At 44.4% G+C, this 20,598-nt stretch overlaps 1 long non-coding RNA gene across 1 annotated transcript in view; it reads right to left on the bottom strand.

The window, feature by feature from the left end:
* Window positions 1-20,598, bottom strand: part of LOC115102110 (uncharacterized) — a 42,143-nt gene that overhangs the window by 19,408 nt on the left and 2,137 nt on the right. The window contains exon 2 of the long non-coding RNA XR_003859405.2: window positions 11,838-12,094. This is a non-coding gene — a long non-coding RNA (uncharacterized LOC115102110). The remainder of the gene's footprint in view (window positions 1-11,837; window positions 12,095-20,598) is intronic.

A 20,598-nucleotide genomic window follows, 5' to 3' on the forward strand; every position in this document is an offset into this window, starting at 1 on the left:
AGGTCGCAGTGGTGGGTGGTATAAGGTGATTTGGTAACTAAATGTGAGTCCGTGATAGACTGCATCCAGTTTGCGGAGTAGAGTGTTGGAAGCTATTTTGTGGATGACATGAGGATAGTCAGTTTTACTAGGGTAAGTTTGGCAGCGTACTTACAGTTCCATCTGTTTAATAAATATGCAACTCATCAAAAACAATACAGGAGAAAACGAAATGTAACATTCTGGGTTATTCACAGGCAGCTACACAAAAACAAGATCCCACAAACGACAGGTGTGAAAAGGCTGCCTAAATATGATCCCCAATCAGAGACAACGATAGACAGCTGCTTCTGATTGGAAACCATACCAGGCCAAAAAAGAAATACAAAACATAGATTGCCCACCCTAGTCACACCGTGACCTAACCAAATAGAGAATTAATATGATCTCTAAGGTCAGGGCGTGACACCTCCATTCTCTATTTAAAAGCATAGATGACATGTGCTTTTCCCGCTGCCCCTATTTCGAGACACACATGTTATTTAGTATATGTAAAGACAATATTAATTCAAGAATAGCCTGATGGGTGACAATATTAGCCTATCACTTGTGAATGATATATTATCACTTATGAATGATGCCCAGCATAAGGAAAGAAACAATGCCTTTTCATATTCGCACACCTCATGTAGCCTAGCCAATAGGCCTATATGTTTTGATAAGGTTTGTATCACAACTAAAGTGGACAAATAACTTCTTAAAATGAAGCACATTAATCCGCTTTAAACGGGGTGTAGAATGGCCTCCCGAGTGGCGCAGTGCTAACCTGTGCCACTAGAGATACTGGTTCGAGTCCAGGCTCGGTCGCAGCCGATCGCAACTGGGAGACCCATGGGGCGGCGCACAATTGGCCCAGCGTCGTCCGGGTTAGGGGAGGATAGGGCCAGCAGGAATGTTCTTGTCCCATCGCTCACTAGCGACTCCTGTGGTGGGCCGTGCGCAGTGCACGCTGACACGGTCGCCAGGTGTACGGTGTTTCCTCCGAGACAATGGTGTAGCTGGCTTCCGGGTTAAGCGGGCATTGTGTCAAAAAGCAGTGTTGCTTGGCTTGGTTGTGTTTCTTCGCCTCTCCCGAGTCTGTACGGGAATTACCAGGGATGGGACAAGACTGTAACTATCAATTGGATACCATGAAATGGGGGATAAAAAGAGGTAAAAAAAAATATAACAAAAATGTGAAATGTATAAATTAAATCAAAGGGTGTAGAGCCTAACTGGCATACATAAGCAGCGCATGAGTTTCAAGTTCATAATAAAAGCATTTCATGCATGATCACATTTTCTGTCACTTTTGATAATGGTGTTTTCCCTATAGCCTACTGTCATATGCACATTGGTGAGCTTATAATGTGAAGAAATAGCTGAATAGTTTATCAATATTTTAAGCTAATCATACTGATTTGATGTGTCAGCCACATTGTGAAAAATATTTTTTGATGCCAGTGGTTGGATTAATTTGAGATCTATCGTATCTCCAACTGTGGCAGAATATGTTTGGAATATTAATTTCTCGGACAGAATAGAATAGTACTATGGGGGATAGTAGATGGACATAGGCTTGTGCTTTTGCTGTTTGTTAGGCCTACTCACCTTGTTGGCTGACAAAATTTAATGTGGACAGTTCTTCCAATATATTCAATATGCACCTCGGAATTGGATAAGGACACGTGCAGTTGCGTTCCCGATGTGCCTGTTTTCATTTGTAGCCTGTGAGAAAGACCCGATCAGGTGATGGAGAGCCATGTGAGTGAGATGTGTTTCAGAGCACGCAGCACTCAGGGAGAAGAGCACAACGCAGCAATCCGGGCCAAGTGCACAAATGCCACTGGGTGCAAAAGGCCTGGATTTTTTAGGGTGCATAACGGTCACACAAAGGGGATGCCACCGTGAAATTTGAGGCATTATCAAGTGCTTGTCAAATCGTGAATGTGAGACTGATGAAGTGTGTACAGCCTGCACAGCTCATGACTTTCAAGCAACTTTATTCAAATCATCATTAGTCTCATCATGCAGCCTTACAATGTATTAAAAATCCAAACATATAGAACAAATAAAGTTACATTAATAACTCTAAATTATGCATAAAAATCTATCAAGTTCCTTGGCGTACACATCACTGACAAACTGAAATGGTCCACCCACACAGACAGTGTGGAGAAGAAGTCGCAACAACGCCTCTTCAACCTCATGAGGCTGAAGAAATTTGGCTTGGCACCTAAAACCCTCACAAACTTTACAGATGCACAATTGAGAGCATCCTGTCGGGCTGTATCACCACCTGGTATGGCAACTGCAACGCCCACAACCGCAGTTGTGGGGGTAAACTACCTGCCCTACAGGACACCTACAGCACCCGATGTCACAGAAAGGTCAAAAAGATCATCAAGGACAACAGCCTGTTCACCCCACTATCATCCAGAAGATGAGGTCAGTACAGGTGCATCAAAGCTGGGACCGAGAGACTGAAAAACAGCTTCTATCGCAAGGCCATCAGACTGTTAAATAGCCATCACTAGCACATTACAGGATGCATATATACATTGATTTCAAATCAATGGCCACTTTAATAAATGGAACACTAGTCACTTTAACACTTGAATAATGTTTACATATTTTGCATTACTCATCTCATATGTATATACTGTATTCTATTCTAGTCTACTGTATCTTAGTCTATGCCGCTCTGAGATCGTCACAGAACCCTTGGTACTGTTGCTCATTCCGTGCACCAGTTTCGGAGGTCTACATCACCGGCCTCTAGGCACTGAACTGTGCCATTACGCACACACCTGGTCCCCATTTCCTCACTGATTTATATTTGTATAAATGTGCCTTTGGTTCACCATTGGGCTGTTGATTATTGTTCGCATGTCCGTTGGTCATGTGAGTACATGTGCCTTGTTGTTTAGGCTTTCGTGTCGCTTGTAGTGTGCAGATGATTACGGGTCTCGTCCCGTATTGTATCATTGTACGCTTGTGTTTTCAGGTCTCGTCCCGTGTATTTTTTCAAGGTACTCCTCACTCTTTTGTTTGGGTCTCAACTCTGTGTTTTGTATACGTGTTTGTTTGGTCTTTGTCCCGTGCCTTAACTTTTTGCGTCGAGCAATCCCGTATCCGGGAGCGTAATCATAGCCTCAAGCTCATTAGCATAACGCAACGTTAACTATTCATGAAAATCGCAAATGAAATGAAATAAATATATTGGCTCACAAGCTTAGCCTTTTGTTAACAACACTGTCATCTCAGATTTTCAAAATATGCTTTTCAACCATAGCTACATAAGCATTTGTGTAAGAGTATTGATAGCTAGCATAGCATTAAGCCTAGCATTCAGCAGGCAACATTTTCACAAAAACAAGAAAAGCATTCAAATAAAATCATTTACCTTTGAAGAACTTCAGATGTTTTCAATGAGGAGACTCTCAGTTAGATAGCAAATGTTCAGTGTTTCCAAAAAGATTATTTGTGTAGGAGAAATCACTCCGTTTTGTTCATCACGTTTGGCTAAGAAAAAACCCTGAAAATTCAGTCATTACAACGCCAAACTTTTTTCCAAATTAACTCCAAAATATCGACAGAAACATGGCAAACGTTGTTTAGAATCAATCCTCAAGGTGTTTTTCACATATCTATTCGATGATAAGTCATTCGTGGCAGTTGGGTTTCTCCTCTGAAGCAAATGGAAAAATGCACGCAGCTGGAGATTACGCAATAATTGCAACGGAGGACACAAACATTTACATTTACATTTAAGTCATTTAGTAGACGCTCTTATCCAGAGCGACTTACAAATTGGTGCATTCACCTTATGACATCCAGTGGAACAGTAGTGCATCTAAATCTTTTAAGGGGGTGAGAGGGATTACTTTATCCTATCCTAGGTATTCCTTAAAGAGATGGGGTTTCAGGTGTCTCCGGAAGGTGGTGATTGACTCCGCTGTCCTGGCGTCGTGAGGGAGTTTGTTCCACCATTGGGGGGCCAGAGCAGCGAACAGTTTTGACTGGGCTGAGCGGGAACTGTACTTCCTCAGTGGTAGGGAGGCGAGCAGGCCAGAGGTGGATGAACGCAGTGCCCTTGTTTGGGTGTAGGGCCTGATCAGAGCCTGGAGGTACTGAGGTGCCGTTCCCCTCACAGCTCCGTAGGCAAGCACCATGGTCTTGTAGCGGATGCGAGCTTCAACTGGAAGCCAGTGGAGAGAGCGGAGGAGCGGGGTGACGTGAGAGAACTTGGGAAGGTTGAACACCAGACGGGCTGCGGCGTTCTGGATGAGTTGTAGGGGTTTAATGGCACAGGCAGGAGCCCAGCCAACAGCGAGTTGCAGTAATCCAGACGGGAGATGACAAGTGCCTGGATTAGGACCTGCGCCGCTTCCTGTGTGAGGCAGGGTCGTGCTCTGCGGATGTTGTAGAGCATGAACCTACAGGAACGGGCCACCGCCTTGATGTTAGTTGAGAACGACAGGGTGTTGTCCAGGATCACGCCAAGGTTCTTAGTGCTCTGGGAGGAGGACACAATGGAGTTGTCAACCGTGATGGCGAGATCATGGAACGGGCAGTCCTTCCCCGGGAGGAAGAGCAGCTCCGTCTTGCCGAGGTTCAGCTTGAGGTGGTGATCCGTCATCCACACTGATATGTCTGCCAGACATGCAGAGATGCGATTCGCCACCTGGTCATCAGAAGGGGGAAAGGAGAAGATTAATTGTGTGTCGTCTGCATAGCAATGATAGGAGAGACCATGTGAGGTTATGACAGAGCCAAGTGACTTGGTGTATAGCGAGAATAGGAGAGGGCCTAGAACAGAGCCCTGGGGACACCAGTGGTGAGAGCACGTGGTGTGGAGACGGATTCTCGCCACGCCCCTGGTAGGAGCGACCTGTCAGGTAGGACGCAATCCAAGCGTGGGCCGCGCCGGAGATGCCCAACTCGGAGAGGGTGGAGAGGAGGATCTGATGGTTCACAGTATCGAAGGCAGCCGATAGGTCTAGAAGGATGAGAGCAGAGGAGAGAGAGTTAGCTTTAGCAGTGCGGAGCGCCTCCGTGATACAGAGAAGAGCAGTCTCAGTTGAATGACTAGTCTTGAAACCTGACTGATTTGGATCAAGAAGGTCATTCTGAGAGAGATAGCGGGAGAGCTGGCCAAGGACGGCACGTTCAAGAGTTTTGGAGAGAAAAGAAAGAAGGGATACTGGTCTGTAGTTGTTGACATCGGAGGGATCGAGTGTAGGTTTTTTCAGAAGGGGTGCAACTCTCGCTCTCTTGAAGACGGAAGGGACGTAGCCAGAGGTCAGGGATGAGTTGATGAGCGAGGTGAGGTAAGGGAGAAAGTCTCCGGAAATGGTCTGGAGAAGAGAGGAGGGGATAGGGTCAAGTGGGCAGGTTGTTGGGCGGCCGGCCGTCACAAGACGCGAGATTTCATCTTGAGCGAGAGGGGAGAAAGAGGTCAGAGCACAGGGTAGGGCAGTGTGAGCAGAACCAGCGGTGTCGTTTGACTTAGCAAACGAGGATCGGATGTCGTCGACCTCCTTTTCAAAATGGTTGACGAAGTCATCTGCAGAGAGGGAGGAGGGGGGAGGAGGATTCAGGAGGGAGGAGAAGGTTGCAAAGAGCTTCCTAGGGTTAGAGGCAGATGCTTGGAATTTAGAGTGGTAGAAAGTGGCTTTAGCAGCAGAGAGAGAAGAGGAAAATGTAGAGAGGAGGGAGTGAAAGGATGTCAGGTCCGCAGGGAGGCGAGTTTTCCTCCATTTCCGCTCGGCTGCCCGGAGCCCTGTTCTGTGAGCTCGCAATGAGTCGTCGAGCCACGGAGCGGGAGGGGAGGACCGAGCCGGCCTGGAGGATAGGGGACATAGAGAGTCAAAGGATGCAGAAAGGGAGGAGAGGAGGGTTGAGGAGGCAGAATCAGGAGATAGGTTGGAGAAGGTTTGAGCAGAGGGAAGAGATGATAGGATGGAAGAGGAGAGAGTAGCGGGGAGAGAGAGCGAAGGTTGGGACGGCGCGATACCATCCAGTAGGGGCAGTGTGGGAAGTGTTGGATGAGAGCGAGAGGGAAAAGGATACAAGGTAGTGGTCGGAGACTTGGAGGGGAGTTGCAATGAGGTTAGTGGAAGAACAGCATCTAGTAAAGATGAGGTCGAGCGTATTTCCTGCCTTGTGAGTAGGGGGAAGGTGAGAGGTGAGATCAAAAGAGGAGAGGAGTGGAAAGAAGGAGGCAGAGAGGAATGAGTCAAAGGTAGACGTGGGGAGGTTAAAGTCGCCCAGAACTGTGAGAGGTGAGCCGTCCTCAGGAAAGGAGCTTATCAAGGCATCAAGCTCATTGATGAACTCTCCGAGGGAACCTGGAGGGCGATAAATGATAAGGATGTTAAGCTTGAAAGGGCTGGTAACTGTGACAGCATGGAATTCAAAGGAGGCGATAGACAGATGGGTAAGGGGAGAAAGAGAGAATGACCACTTGGGAGAGATGAGGATCCCGGTGCCACCACCCCGCTGACCAGAAGCTCTCGGGGTGTGCGAGAACACGTGGGCAGACGAAGAGAGAGCAGTAGGAGTAGCAGTGTTGTCTGTGGTGATCCATGTTTCCGTCAGTGCCAAGAAGTCGAGGGACTGGAGGGAGGCATAGGCTGAGATGAACTCTGCCTTGTTGGCCGCAGATCGGCAGTTCCAGAGGCTACCGGAGACCTGGAACTCCACGTGGGTCGTGCGCTGGGACCACCAGATTAGGGTGGCCGCGGCCACGCGGTGTGGAGCGTTTGTATGGTCTGTGCAGAGAGGAGAGAACAGGGATAGACAGACACATAGTTGACAGGCTACACAAGAGGCTACGCTAATGCAAAGGAGATTGGAATGACAAGTGGACTACACGTCTCGAGTGTTCAGAAAGTTAAGCTTACGTAGCAAGAATCTTATTGACTAAAATGATTAAAATGATACAGTACTGCTGAAGTAGGCTAGCTGGCAGAGGCTGCGTTGTTGACTATGTAGGCTAGCTGGCAGTGTCTGCGTTGTTGACACTACACTAATCAAGTCGTTCCGTTGAGTGGAATAGTTTCTACTGTGCTACTGTGCTGCTATTCGGGGCTAGCTGGCTAGCTAGCAGTGTTGATTACGTTACGTTGCGTTAAAAGAACGACAATAGCTGGCTAGCTAACCTAGGAAATCGCTCAAGACTACACAATTATCTTTGATACAAAGACGGCTATGTAGCTAGCTATGTAGCTAGCTACGATCAAACAAATCAAGCCGTTGTACTGTAATGAAATGAAATAAAAAATGTGATACTACCTGTGGAGCGAAGCGAAATGCGACCGGATTGTTGAGTGCGGAAGTTCTGTTCGGTAGACGTTGGCTAGCTGTTGGCTAGCTAGCAGTGTCTCCTACGTTAAGGACGACAAATAGCTGGCTAGCTAACCTCGGTAAATTAAGATAATCACTCTAAAACTACACACTCTAAACTACACAATTATCTTGGATACGAAGACAGCAAAGACAACTATGTAGCTAGCTAACACTACACTAATCAAGTCGTTCAGTTGAGTGTAATAGTTGTGCTGCTAATCGGTAGACGGTGGACTAGCTAACGGTGGACGTTAGCTAGCTGGCTAGCTGCAGGGCAGTGTAGACTGCGTTAGGACGACGAAATACGATAATTACGCAATTATCTATGAAACAAAGACGGCTATGTAGCTAGCTAAGAAGAAATTGCTAAGATTAGACAAATCAAACCGTTGTACTATAATGAAATGTAATGAAATGTAATACTACCTGCGGACCGAGTGCAGATGCGACCGCTCGCTCCAACCCGGAAAGCGAGCACCTGGTAAATGTAGTCTCTTATGGTCAATCTTCCAATGATATGCCTACAAATACGTCACAATGCTGCAGACACCTTGGGGAAACGACAGAAAGTGTAGGCTCATTCCTTGCGCATTCACAGCCATATAAGGAGACATTGGAACACAGCGCCTTCAAAATCTGGGGCATTTCCTGTTTGAAATTTCATCTTGGTTTCGCCTGTAGCATCAGTTCTGTGGCACTCACAGATAATATCTTTGCAGTTTTGGAAACGTCAGAGTGTTTTCTTTCCAAAGCTGTCAATTATATGCATAGTCGAGCATCTTTTCGTGACAAAATATCTTGTTTAAAACGGGAACGTTTTTTTATCCAAAAATTAAAAGAGCGCCCCCTATATCGAAGAAGTTAACAGGGCATGCTGTAATTTGGGTAGTAATAGAACAAACTGTTACACATTCCTGCATGTCTCCCAATCCTTTATATGAACGGGACAGACATTTCTTATCCAACTATTTATATATTCTTAATTCCATTCCTTTACTTTAGATGTGTTGTATTGCTGGGAAATTGTTAGATATTTCTGCACTGTTGGAGCTAAAATCGCAAGCATTTTGCTACACCCACAATAACATCTGGTAAACACGTGCATATGATTTGATTTTGATTTGATATAGGTGTACATATTTCTTTGTTAACCTCTCAACACAGAATAGACACCTGTGCGCACTCCCTAAAATCGTTGAGGGGAATCTGGTTGATCCTGAGAGTGGTTCCTAAGTGCAGATCTGGCCTTGGGAAATCCATAGCAGTTGTACGTGTTTGAAATGTAATTAGCGAATGCTGGAGTTTTCTTTGGGCCATACATAATTCATGTGGTTGTAATTGTTCCAGGATCATCTGTTACAACCCTGACCAAGAAAAAGGTCCACGATCAGCACGTGCGGAGCATGCTCCTTGGGGGAGAAAACAATTCTGGTTAGGGAGATGGCCCAGCACTGTTCCTCTCTGAACAGCTTTGCGTTGGTCCTTAGGACCCAGATTTCAAGTGATGGCAGGTTCCTCTCATACCCACCATTTTTCAGCTAGTTTGATTTCACACAAATCCCGATATTGTTCTGTCAATTCCCACCAAGTTAATGTATTTATTTGATCAATCTTGTGATTTTGTATCTGTATGTTAATAATTTGATGTCTTTCTTTCGTACCTATAGTACAGGACATTCTGCAGAAGGACACACAGGTCTACTGAGACTCGCAGAAATTTGGGGGAGGCTTAAGTTACTCAGGCAAATGTTCAAGACTGCTTTGCAAGACTGCTTTGGGTCTGAACTCCTCTCTTCTTTTAGATGGGGATGAGGAGGAACAGAAGGGATATGACTACATTAGCAGTGGTGATGATGAAGAGGAGGCAGAAGAGGGAGCAACCTAGGTACTACAGTGCCTTTTAATTATACTGATGTTGTTTCGTTGCCTTGAGCTTTTATGAGTTACCATAGTTTTTACATTGTTATTTGTTTTTTGTGCGTAGTTGACATTTCAAATAACTGTCTTTTACATGTACATACATTCATTACAGATGGCTTACTATGGCTTCAATAGATTTTATTAGGCTTTTTGTTTTTTGTTTGTTGTTTTTCTTACTATGTAATAGACAAGTGCAGTTCAGGTTCCCTTCCTGAGAGCAGGAAGAGTTGCTTCAGAAGACAGCTGTCATACCATCTACCTTCACCAAAAGCCCACTCCATGCAGCTGTGAATCTGTCCCCCACAGTACCACCCTTTCATTTAAGGGGGACTCATTTAATTAAATTCTCTGTACCGCTCAGCCCCAGACACTTATTTTTGGCTACAGAGGAAGGATGGTCCTGGGAAAATGTAAGCCCTCTTAAATTCTTAAACAGCACTTTAGATGTAAGGACTGAAAGTCCATGACTTCCACACAATGTTAAACATATGATTGAGCTTTCTTTGGTGTTTATAAACAATGGCGTAATAAAACCTAAGGAGGGAATACGGTGGTCAACAATTGAAGAGTTTATTTCCATCAGAAATATTATGCTTGTGGGTACCTTTATGTGTTTGTAAAATATAACTCATTCCTAGATTTTATACTGGTTAGTTGCAAAACACCTTATATCCATTGTTTAGTTGGAATATGTTTGTGTCCCGTATATTAACATACAAATTCAAATCATCATAAATCTGGCTTCATGCGATAGTGTTTGGTTAGAGTTAGGTCTCATCCCAAATGGCACCCTATTCCCAAGTGCACTACTTTTGACCAGACCCTATATCTCATATTATTGTACTGTCATATTATTCTATTGATAAATGTTTAAATATATTTATTTTTAAATATTCATGTCACAAATATATTATTTGTACAGTTCTTTGTTTGTCACATTTGACTGTGTAAAACCTTGCAGTGCTACTTTTTTCTCTGAGAGTGAGGCAGACATATGTAATTGTACTTACCTCATGACATTTTTCATGTATATTCTTGTAGAGTCATTGTGTACACACTGAGTGTACAAAACATCAAGAACACCTGCTCTTTCCATGACAGACTGACCAGGTTAAAGCTATGATCCCTTATTGATGTCACTTGTTAAAGGGGAGGATTTTTAAGCCTTGAGACATGGATTGTGTATGTGTGCCATTCGGAGGGTGAATGGGCAAGACAAAATATTTAAGTGGACTATATGCCATTACTACCACCATTACTACTGTAGTCGCCACCACTACAGCAAATTGGCCAAACGTCATCCCACTGCAAAGAAAAAAACATAAATTAATCAAATGTATAAGCTGAGATACAATGGGGAAGGTGCATAGATGGCAGAATCCCAAAATGTTATTGTTAACACTATCCACACTGAGTTTTTAAACTACGGCGTGCGATATGGTTCAATATACCAATGAATCAGCACAATATATTATTTCATTTTTTGCCTGTGTCTTGAAGCTAAAATTGGCCTCATGTATACCCTGCTAATGACCATACAAAAAACAGTAACGGAGAGCAATGTACCATATGGAGAACTTGGCAAAACGAGGAATTTGTGGAAAGTGTATGGGGTCCGTCACCTTTATGTACCACTGCTATTGGGAAATCATGGGTACGACCCTGTGTTTTGTGAAATCATGTGAAATGCCTGTACTTGTACCTTTATTTAAACCATCCTCAGGCTATGTGAAATGATTGCACAAAACACAAGGTCCTAATCATGGGATATTGTGATTTTTCTTATAAACAGCCAATGATCTTCAATAATACGTACAGTAGGTTAGACGATCACATTTATTTTCTCTTTCTGTGCCTTGCCTGGCCCAACCTTTCCCCGATCACGGACTTCACTGGCCATACTCCATTGTGCACACTGCAATATCAAAAGCAGAATGACTAAGTTCCCTTTCAACTACAAAAAGACAAGATGACCTTAACTACAAACACCAATCATCTACAGATTTCCTGCTTGGGAATGCAACTGTGAGGCTAGCTGAGGCATTGAATGAGCCACAGAGTTCAAAGAGCCAAGAGAAGGGGAGACAGCTATCAGAGACAGACAAGGGAGGGAAATACTGTTCTTGAGTGCACCTTCACATACTGCCCAACTTATCTTACATCTTCAGAAGTATCACTCTGTTGCAGTTACGGAGCCTTATGTACTCAACTACTTCTGATCTAAAAACGTCATCTTAATATATTTTCACTGTTCCTACACCCACCTCAGGCAGCTACCAAGATTTGTTAGAGCAAGACTTTGTTTCATTTTTAATTTACATATTTTAGTGCCAATAAAGGTACTAAACACAAAGATCAGAATCAGATGTGGATTTGTGAAAATGCTCCAAGGCACTAAACATTCATGTCTTCTTCATCCTTCTTCCTCCCTTTGTCGGGGGGGATAGGGAGTCAACTGAGATTGAGTTCAGGGTGACAGTGTCATCCGGGCTGTCCGGAGTCATGGGGGGGTATCTGAGTGTGATGTTGTCTGGGCTATTGTTCACCTGGGAGACGTTGGCCTGGTTGTCGTTGGCCTGGGACACGTCGGTCTGCCTGTAGTTTGCCTGGGTGACGTTGGCCTGGGACACGTCAGTCTGCCTGTAGTTTGCCTGGGTGACGTCTGCCTGGGTGATGTTGGCCTGGGTGACGTTGGCCTGGGTGACGGAGGCCTGACTGTCATTGGCCTGAGGGATGTTAGCCTGGCTTTTGTTGACCTGGGTGATGTTGTTCGGGGTGCCATCAGGGTTAAAGGGTATCCAACCTGAGAGAGGCACAATCAATTATTTAAAAGATCAGAAAGACCACACATTTTAGGAACTTAATGTACACCTACTCTACACATGTATTCCCCTTGTTGAAGCAAGCATTCCATACATGGGTTTTTAAACTATGTCAAAAGGAAGTGGCAGAACGAAAACTTAAGGTTAGGAATGGGGGTTGATATTGTTTAGGTACAAGGGTTAGGTTAAAGGGAAACTCCACCAAAATAATTTGTATGTTTGTGTATACTGTGTCTAAGACAATTTTCCTAGATTGCACTCACTATATCTTGAGTCATGGGTCACTGGTCTAATGTCACGGGCGTCTCCCTGGAAAGAATAAGTGGACCAAAGCTAAGCGTGATGAGCGTACATTTTCTTTTATTTAGTCAAATGTCGCCAACAAAACAATAAATAACAAAAACGACCGTACCGCTTACAAGGGCAATAGTGCCCCTAACACAGACAACTTCCCTCAATGACAAAAGGAGAAAGCTGCCTAAGTATGATTCCCAATCAGAGACAACGATAGACAGCTGTCCCTGATTGAGAACCATACCCGGCCAAAACATAGAAATACAAAAACATAGAAAACAGAACATAGAATGCCCACCCAAGTCACACCCTGACCAAACCAAAATAGAGACATGAAAAGCCTCTCTAAGGTCAGGGCGTGACATCAAAGTACATGTGTGACCAGGAATTAGATATGCACAGGTATGGAGGGCATACAGCTCTACCACGGTCACCGTGCACACGTTAAGACTATGGAACTATGATATTGCTATGCTTTTCTTAACAATCCCACCTGTGCTAGAGTGGATATCAGGAAGGTCAGCCACAACACTGGTTACTAATTTCATCAACACATGGCATGATTTCAGACATATTTCAACTTTGTAGTTATCAATATCCTTTTCCTCTTCCATCTACAAATCCATTCTTCACAGGGAACTTGAACTGCAAAGGTAACTCCAACTTGTATGCAAGTTTGGTACCAATAACTAAGCCTGTATTAGTGCATTGTTTATGTTTGTTTGAAAGCAATGTACAGCTTTAAATGTGTTTAAAACTATCATCGACTGCCCATCCGTGCATCCACAGCTCTGTCTACATGTCTCCAACCTTATCCCTCAGTTTACCATAAATCAATACTGAAAACTGTGGCTTTAAACATGTGTGCCTCCTCTGGGCTAATCAGATATTTTAATTGGGTATTGCTCTGGTTAAGTCTGCATACTCAATGTACCTCACTTCAATCTACCGAAACCAGAATGTTTCCCCCCCAATTAAGCCAAGTGAAATAAGGTAATCTTACTTTCTACCACAATTTCGAAAATATTGTACAGCGTTATATAGCGTGTGGTGTTAGGTTGTATAGTGTTAGATGTGAATCTGCTCTTAAACATGGCATCATAGGAGTCTACAATGTATCAAGGTAAGGGGTGAACTGCACCAATGTGTCAATCATACAGTGGGGCAAAAAAGTATTTAGTCAGCCACCAATTGTGCAAATTCTCCCACTTAAAAAGATGAGAGAGGCCTGTAATTTTCATCATAGGTACACTTCAACTATGACAGACAAAATTAAAATAAAAAAATCCAGAAAATCACATTGTAGGATTTTTAATGAATTTATTTGCAAATTATGGTGGAAAATAAGTATTTGGTCACCTACAAACAAGCAAGATTTCTGGCTCTCACAGACTTGTTCTGGCTCTCACAGACCTCTTAAACTTCTTCTTTAAGAGGCTCCTCTGTCCTCCACTCGTTACCTGTATTAATGGCACCTGTTTGAACTTGTTATCATTTACATTTAAGTCATTTAGCAGATGCTCTTATCCAGAGCGACTTACAAATTGGTGCGTTCACCTTAAGACATCCAGTGGAACAGCCACTTTACAATAGTGCATCTAAATCTTTTAAGGGGGGGTTATCAGTATAAAAGACACCTGTCCACAACCTCAAACAGTCACACTCCAAACTCCACTATGGCCAAGACCAAAGAGCTGTCAAAGGACACCAGAAACAAAATTATAGACCTGCACCAGGCTGGGAAGACTGAATCTGCAATAGGTAAGCAGCTTGGTTTGAAGAAATCAACTGTGGAAGCAATTATTAGGAAATGGAAGACATACAAGACCACTGATAATCTCCCTCGATCTGGGGCTCCACGCAAGATCTCACCCCTTGGGGTCAAAATGATCACAAGAACGGTGAGCAAAAATCCCAGAACCACACGGGAGACCTAGTGAATGACCTGCAGAGAGCTGGGACCAAAGTAACAAAGCCTACCATCAGCAAGGGCATTGAAGATGAAACGTGGCTAGGTCTTTCAGCATGACAATGATCCCAAACACACCTCCCGGGCAAGGAAATGGAAGACATACAAGACCACTGATACAGCTCACAGGGGGACCGGGAGCTGTTGGCTGTTGTCAAGGCTCTGAAGGCGTGGAGACATTTCTCATCTGGAATGACCACTGCAATCTGGAGTACATCAGGGCGGCGAGGAGACTGAACCCTCGCCAGGCAAGGTGGGCCATGTTCTTTACCCGTTTTGTTTTCACCCTGTCCTAAAAGACCAGGTTCCCAGAATGCTAAGGCAGATGCACTGTGCCGGATGCATGACACAGAGGAGCGGTCCATGGATCACACTCCCATACTTCCGGCCTCTTGCCTGGTGGCATCGGTGGTGTGGGAGCTGGACGCGGACATCGAGCGGGCATTACGCACAGAGCCCACTCCCCCCCCAGTGTTCAGCTGGGCGCCTGTACGTTCCGTCTGCTGTCCGCGACCATGTGATCTATTGGGCCCACACGTCACCCCCCTCTGGTCACCCTGGCATCGGTCGGACAGTGCGTTGCCTTAGTGGGTACTGGTGGTCCACCTTGGCCAAGGACGAGAGGGTTTATGTTTCCTCCTGCTCTGTGTGCACCCAGTGCAAGGCTCCCAGGCACCTGCCCAGAGGGAGGTTACATGGTTGCACCTGTCGGTGGACTTCCTGACGGATCTTCCTCCCTCACAGGGCAACACCACCATCCTGGTCGTTTTGGATTGTTTTTCTAAGTCCTGCAGTCTCATCCCTTTGCCCGGTCTCCCTACAGCCCTACAGACTGCGGAGGCCCTGTTCACTCACGTCTTCCGGCACTACGGGTTACCTGAGGACATAGTCTTTGATCGGGGTCCCCAGTTCATGTACAGGGTCTGGAGAGGGTTCCTGGAACGTCTGGGGGTTCTCGGTCAGCCTTACCTCAGGTTTTCACCCCGAGAGTAATGGGCAGGTGGAGAGAGTAAACCAGGATGTGGGTAGGTTTCTGCGGTCATATTGCCAGGACCGGCTGTGGGAGTGGGCGGCGTTCATCACCTGGGCAGAGATGGCCCAAAACTCACTTCGCCACTCCTCCACTAACCTCTCTCCCTTCCAGTGCATACTGGCGTATCAGCCGGTTCTGGCACCTTGGCATCAGAGCCAGATCGAAGCTCCTGCGGTGGACGAATGGTTTAAGCGCTCGGAGGAGACCTGGGACCCCGCCCATGTGCACCCTGATTATAATGGATTTTGTTTTATTCTCATCAATCTACAAACAATACCCCATAACGACTAAGCAACATTTTCAACATTTTTCAAAATGTATAAAAATAGACTGAAATTTTACAGTATTCAGACTCTGCACTCAGTACTTTGTTGAAGCACCTTTGGCAGCAATTACAGCCTCGAGTATTATTGGGTATGACACTATAAGTTTGGCACACCTGTATTTGGGGAGTTTCTCCCATTCTTCTCTGCAGATCCTCTCTAGCTCTGTCAGGTTGGATGGGGCACGTCACTGCACAGCTATTTTCAGGTCTCTCCAGAGATGTTTCGATCGGTTTCAAGACGGGGCTCTGGTTGGGCCACTCAAGGACATTCAGAGACTTGTCGCAAAGCCTCTCCTGCGTTGTCTTGGCTGTGTGGTTAGGGTCGTTGTCCTGTTGTATGGTGAACCTTTGCCCCAGTCTGATGTCCAGAGCTCTCTGGAGCAGGTTTTCATCAAGGGGTCTTTCTGCTCCGTTAATCTTTCCCTTGATCCTGAATAGTCTCCCAGTCCCTGCCGCTAAAAAGCGGTACCGGAGCACCAAGTCTAGGTCCAAAAGGTTTCTTAACAGATATACCCCCAAGCCATCTTGAAGCATGTGGGGACAGCAGACTGGGATAGGGAGAGATTGCCTATGTCCATAAACACACCAGGCAGCTGGTCTGCGCATGCCCTGAGGACGCGGCTAGGGATGCTGTCTGGGCCGGCAGCCTCGCGAGGGTTAATACATTTAAATGTCTTACTCATGTCGGCCACGGAGAAGGAAAGCCCACAGTCCTTGGTAGCGGGCCGCGTCAGTGGCACTTTATTATCCTCAAAGCGGGCAAAGAAAGTGTTTAGTTTGTCTGGAAGCAAGACGTCGGTTTCCGTGACGTGGCTCGTTTTCCTTTTGCAGCCTGTGATAGTCTGTAGACCCTGCCACATACATCTCGTGTCTGAGCCTTTGAATTGCGACTCCACTTTGTCTCTATAATCACATTTTGCTTGTATGATTGCCTTGCGGAGGGAATAACCGCACTGTTTGTATACAGCCATATTCCCAGTCACCTTTCCATGGTTAAATGCAGTGGTTCATGCTTTCAGTTTTGCGCGAATGCCGCCATCTATCCACGGTTCTGGTTAGGGTAGGTTTTAATAGTCACAGTGGGTACAACATCTCCTATACACTTCCTTATAAACACACTCAACGTGTCAGCATATACGTCAATATTATTCTCTGTGGCTACCCGAAACATCCCAGTCCACGTGATCAAAACAATCTTGAAACGTTGATTCTGATTTGTCAGACCAGCGTTGAGTAGCACTTAGCACGGGTACTTCAAGTTTGAGATTCTGCCTATAGGAAGGGAGGAGCAAAATGGAGTCGTGGTCAGATTTGCCGAAAGGAGGGTCAGTGGTCCTGCGTTTTTTCAGCTTGAGTGCTACAGACGATATGCTGATAGAATTGAAATAGCCTTGTTCTTAAATTAGCTTTGTTAAGTCCCCAGCTACAATAAATGCAGCCTCAGGATATATGGTTTCCAGTTTGCATAAAGTCCAGTGAAGTTCCTTGAGGGCCGTCATGGTATCGGCTCGAGGGGGATATACACGGCTGTGACAATAACGGAATAGAATTCTCGTGGGAGATAATATGGTCTGCATTCTAGGTCAGGTGAACTAAATGACTTGAGTTCCTGTATGTTGTTACAATTACACCATGAGTTGTTAATCATTATATAGACAGTTGTGTGCCTTTCCAAATCATGTCCAATCAATTGATTTTACCACAGATGGACTCCAAGTTGTAGAAACATCTCAAGGATGATCAATCAATGGAAACAGGATGCACCTGAGCTCAATTTCAAGTCTCATAGCAAAGTGTCTGAATACTTACAGTATCAGTCAAAAGTTTGGACACACCTACTCATTCAAGGGTTTCTACATTGTAGAATAACAGTGAAGACATCAAAACTATGAAATAACACATATGGAATCATGTAGTAACCAAAAAAGTGTTAAACAAATCTAAATATATTTTATATTTGTAGCCCTTACACAGCCTGAAGGTATGTTGGGTCATTGTCCTGTTCAAAAACAAATGATAGTCCCACTAAGCACAAACCAGATGGGATGGCATATCGCTGCAGAATGCTGTGGTAGACATGCTGGTTAAGTGTGCCTTGAATTCTAAATAAATCACTGACAGTTTCACCAGCAAAGCACCCCCACACCATCACCCCCACACCATCACTCCTCATCCTCAATGCTTCACAGTGGGAACCACACATGCGGAGATCATCTGTCCACCTACTCTGTGTCTCACAAACACACAGCGGTTGGAACCAGTAATCTCAAATTTGGTCTCATCAGACCAAGGATAGATTTCCCCCAGGCTAATATCCATTGCTTATGTTTCTTGGCCCAAGCAAGTCTCTTCTTCTTATTGATATCCTTTAGTCGTGGTTTCTTTGCAGAAATTCGAACATGAAGACCTGATTCACGCAGTCTCCTCTGAACAGTTGATGTGTCTGTTACATGAACTCTGTGAAGCATTTACTTGGGCTGCAATTTCTGTTAAAGGCTGTTAAATCTAATTAACTTAGCAGCAGAGGTAACTCTGGGTCTTCCTTTCTCTGGGTCTTCCTTTCCTGATGGTTTTTGCGACTGCACTTAAAGAAACGTTCAAAGTTCTTGAAATTTTCCGGATTGACTGACCTTCATGATGTCTTAAAGTAATGATGGACTCTCTTTCTCTTTGCTTATTTGAGCTGTTCTTAACATCATATGGACTTGGTATTTTACCAAATATATCTTCTGTATACCACCCCTACCTTGGCACAACTCAACTGGTTGGCTCGAACTAATTAAGAAGGAAAGAAATTCCACAAATAAACTTTTAACAAGGCACACCTGTTAATTGAAATGCATTCCAGGTGACTACCTCATGAAACTGGTTGAGAGAATGCCATGAGTGTGCATTGCTGTCATCAAGGCAAAGGGTGACTAATTTGAAGAATCTCAAATATAAAATATATATTTGATTTGTTTAACATTTCTTTTGTTGCTACATGATTCCATATTTGTTATTTATAGTTTTGATGTCTTCACTATTATTCTACAATGTAAGAAAGAGTAAACATTTGACTGGTACTGTATGGAAATAAGGTTTTTGTTAATAAATTAGCAAAAAAATCAAAAAAATCTGTTTTAATGTTGTCATTGTGGGGTATTGTGTACAGATTGAGGAACACAATTCATTGAATACATTTTAGAATAAGGCTGTAACGTATCAAAATGTGGATAAAGTCAAGAGGTCTGAATATTTTCAGAATGCTCTGTATGATGTGGCTTGCAATGGTACTGATTTCTGTCTGTGTGTGTGTGTGTGTGTGTCCGTGCTTGCATGCATGCGCAAGTTAAACAAAATAATGTTGACTCACCCTACTTGTAGATTAGTTGAATGCCAATGCCATTCTCCTTTCTTTCATGTTTGCAAAATGGTGTATGGTTATGTCATACAGTACTCTTTTAGTTTTAGTTTTCATAGGCTACCTTGCTAAAATGCATGGGCAAAAAGGAATCAGCTAAGTTAGCTAGCTAGTTAAGACTACATATTGAAATTAAATCATCACAGACCAGTGGCACAATATATTAATTCATGGTTAGATCAGAATCACCTTCATAATCATTGGCCTGTACAGAGAATTCAGTCAAAACCCCAAGTCCAAATCCAATCTCCATCCATGGCTTAGGAAAGGGCTGATTTAGCAAGCTAGCTACTGCAGGACATCAACACAAGCAGACCAGAAACAGACACGTTTGACTGACAAACAGGGGGGAACACCCCCCTATCCACATCGATGGAACAGTAGTGGAGAGGGTAGCAAGTTTTAAGTTCCTCGGCATACACATCACAGACAAACTGAATTGGTCCACTCACACTGACAGCGTCGTGAAGAAGGCGCAGCAGCGCCTCTTCAACCTCAGGAGGCTGAAGAAATTTGGCTTGTCACCAAAAGCACTCACAAACTTCTACAGATGCACAATCGAGAGCATCCTGGCAGGCTGTATCACCGCCTGGTACGGCAACTGCTCCGCCCTCAACCGTAAGGCTCTCCAGAGGGTAGTGAGGTCTGCACAACGCATCACCGGGGGCAAACTACCTGCCCTCCAGGACACCTACACCACCCGATGTTACAGGAAGGCCATAAAGATCATCAAGGACATCAACCACCCGAACCACTGCCTGTTCACCCCGCTATCATCCAGAAGGCGAGGTCAGTACAGGTGCATCAAAGCTGGGACCGAGAGACTGAAAAACAGCTTCTATCTCAAGGCCATCAGAATGTTAAACAGCCACCACTAACATTGAGTGGCTGCTGCCAACACACTGTCATTGACACTGACCCAACTCCAGCCACTTTAATAATGGGAATTGATGGGAAATGTTGTAAATATATCACTAGCCACTTTAAACAATGCTACCTTATATAATGTTACTTACCCTACATTATTCATCTCATATGCATACGTATATACTGTACTCTACATCATCGACTGCATCCTTATGTAATACATGTATCACTAGCCACTTTAACTATGCCACTTTGTTTACTTTGTCTACATTCTCATCTCATATGTATATACTGTACTCGATACCATCTACTGTATGCTGCTCTGTACCATCACTCATTCATATATCCTTATGTACATATTCTTTATCCCCTTACACTGTGTATAAGACAGTAGTTTTGGAATTGTTAGTTAGAACACTTGTTGGTTATCACTGCATTGTCGGAACTAGAAGCACAAGCATTTCGCTACACTCGCATTAACATCTGCTAACCATGTGTATGTGACAAATAACATTTGATTTGATTTGATGACGTTTAGCTTAGGATGTGACTTGATTGGTGTAAGGCAAATCCAAACTGACTTCCCTTGGGGGG

This window comes from Oncorhynchus nerka, linkage group LG20 (assembly GCF_034236695.1).
Source record: "Oncorhynchus nerka isolate Pitt River linkage group LG20, Oner_Uvic_2.0, whole genome shotgun sequence".
Classification (NCBI taxonomy): domain Eukaryota; kingdom Metazoa; phylum Chordata; class Actinopteri; order Salmoniformes; family Salmonidae; genus Oncorhynchus; species Oncorhynchus nerka.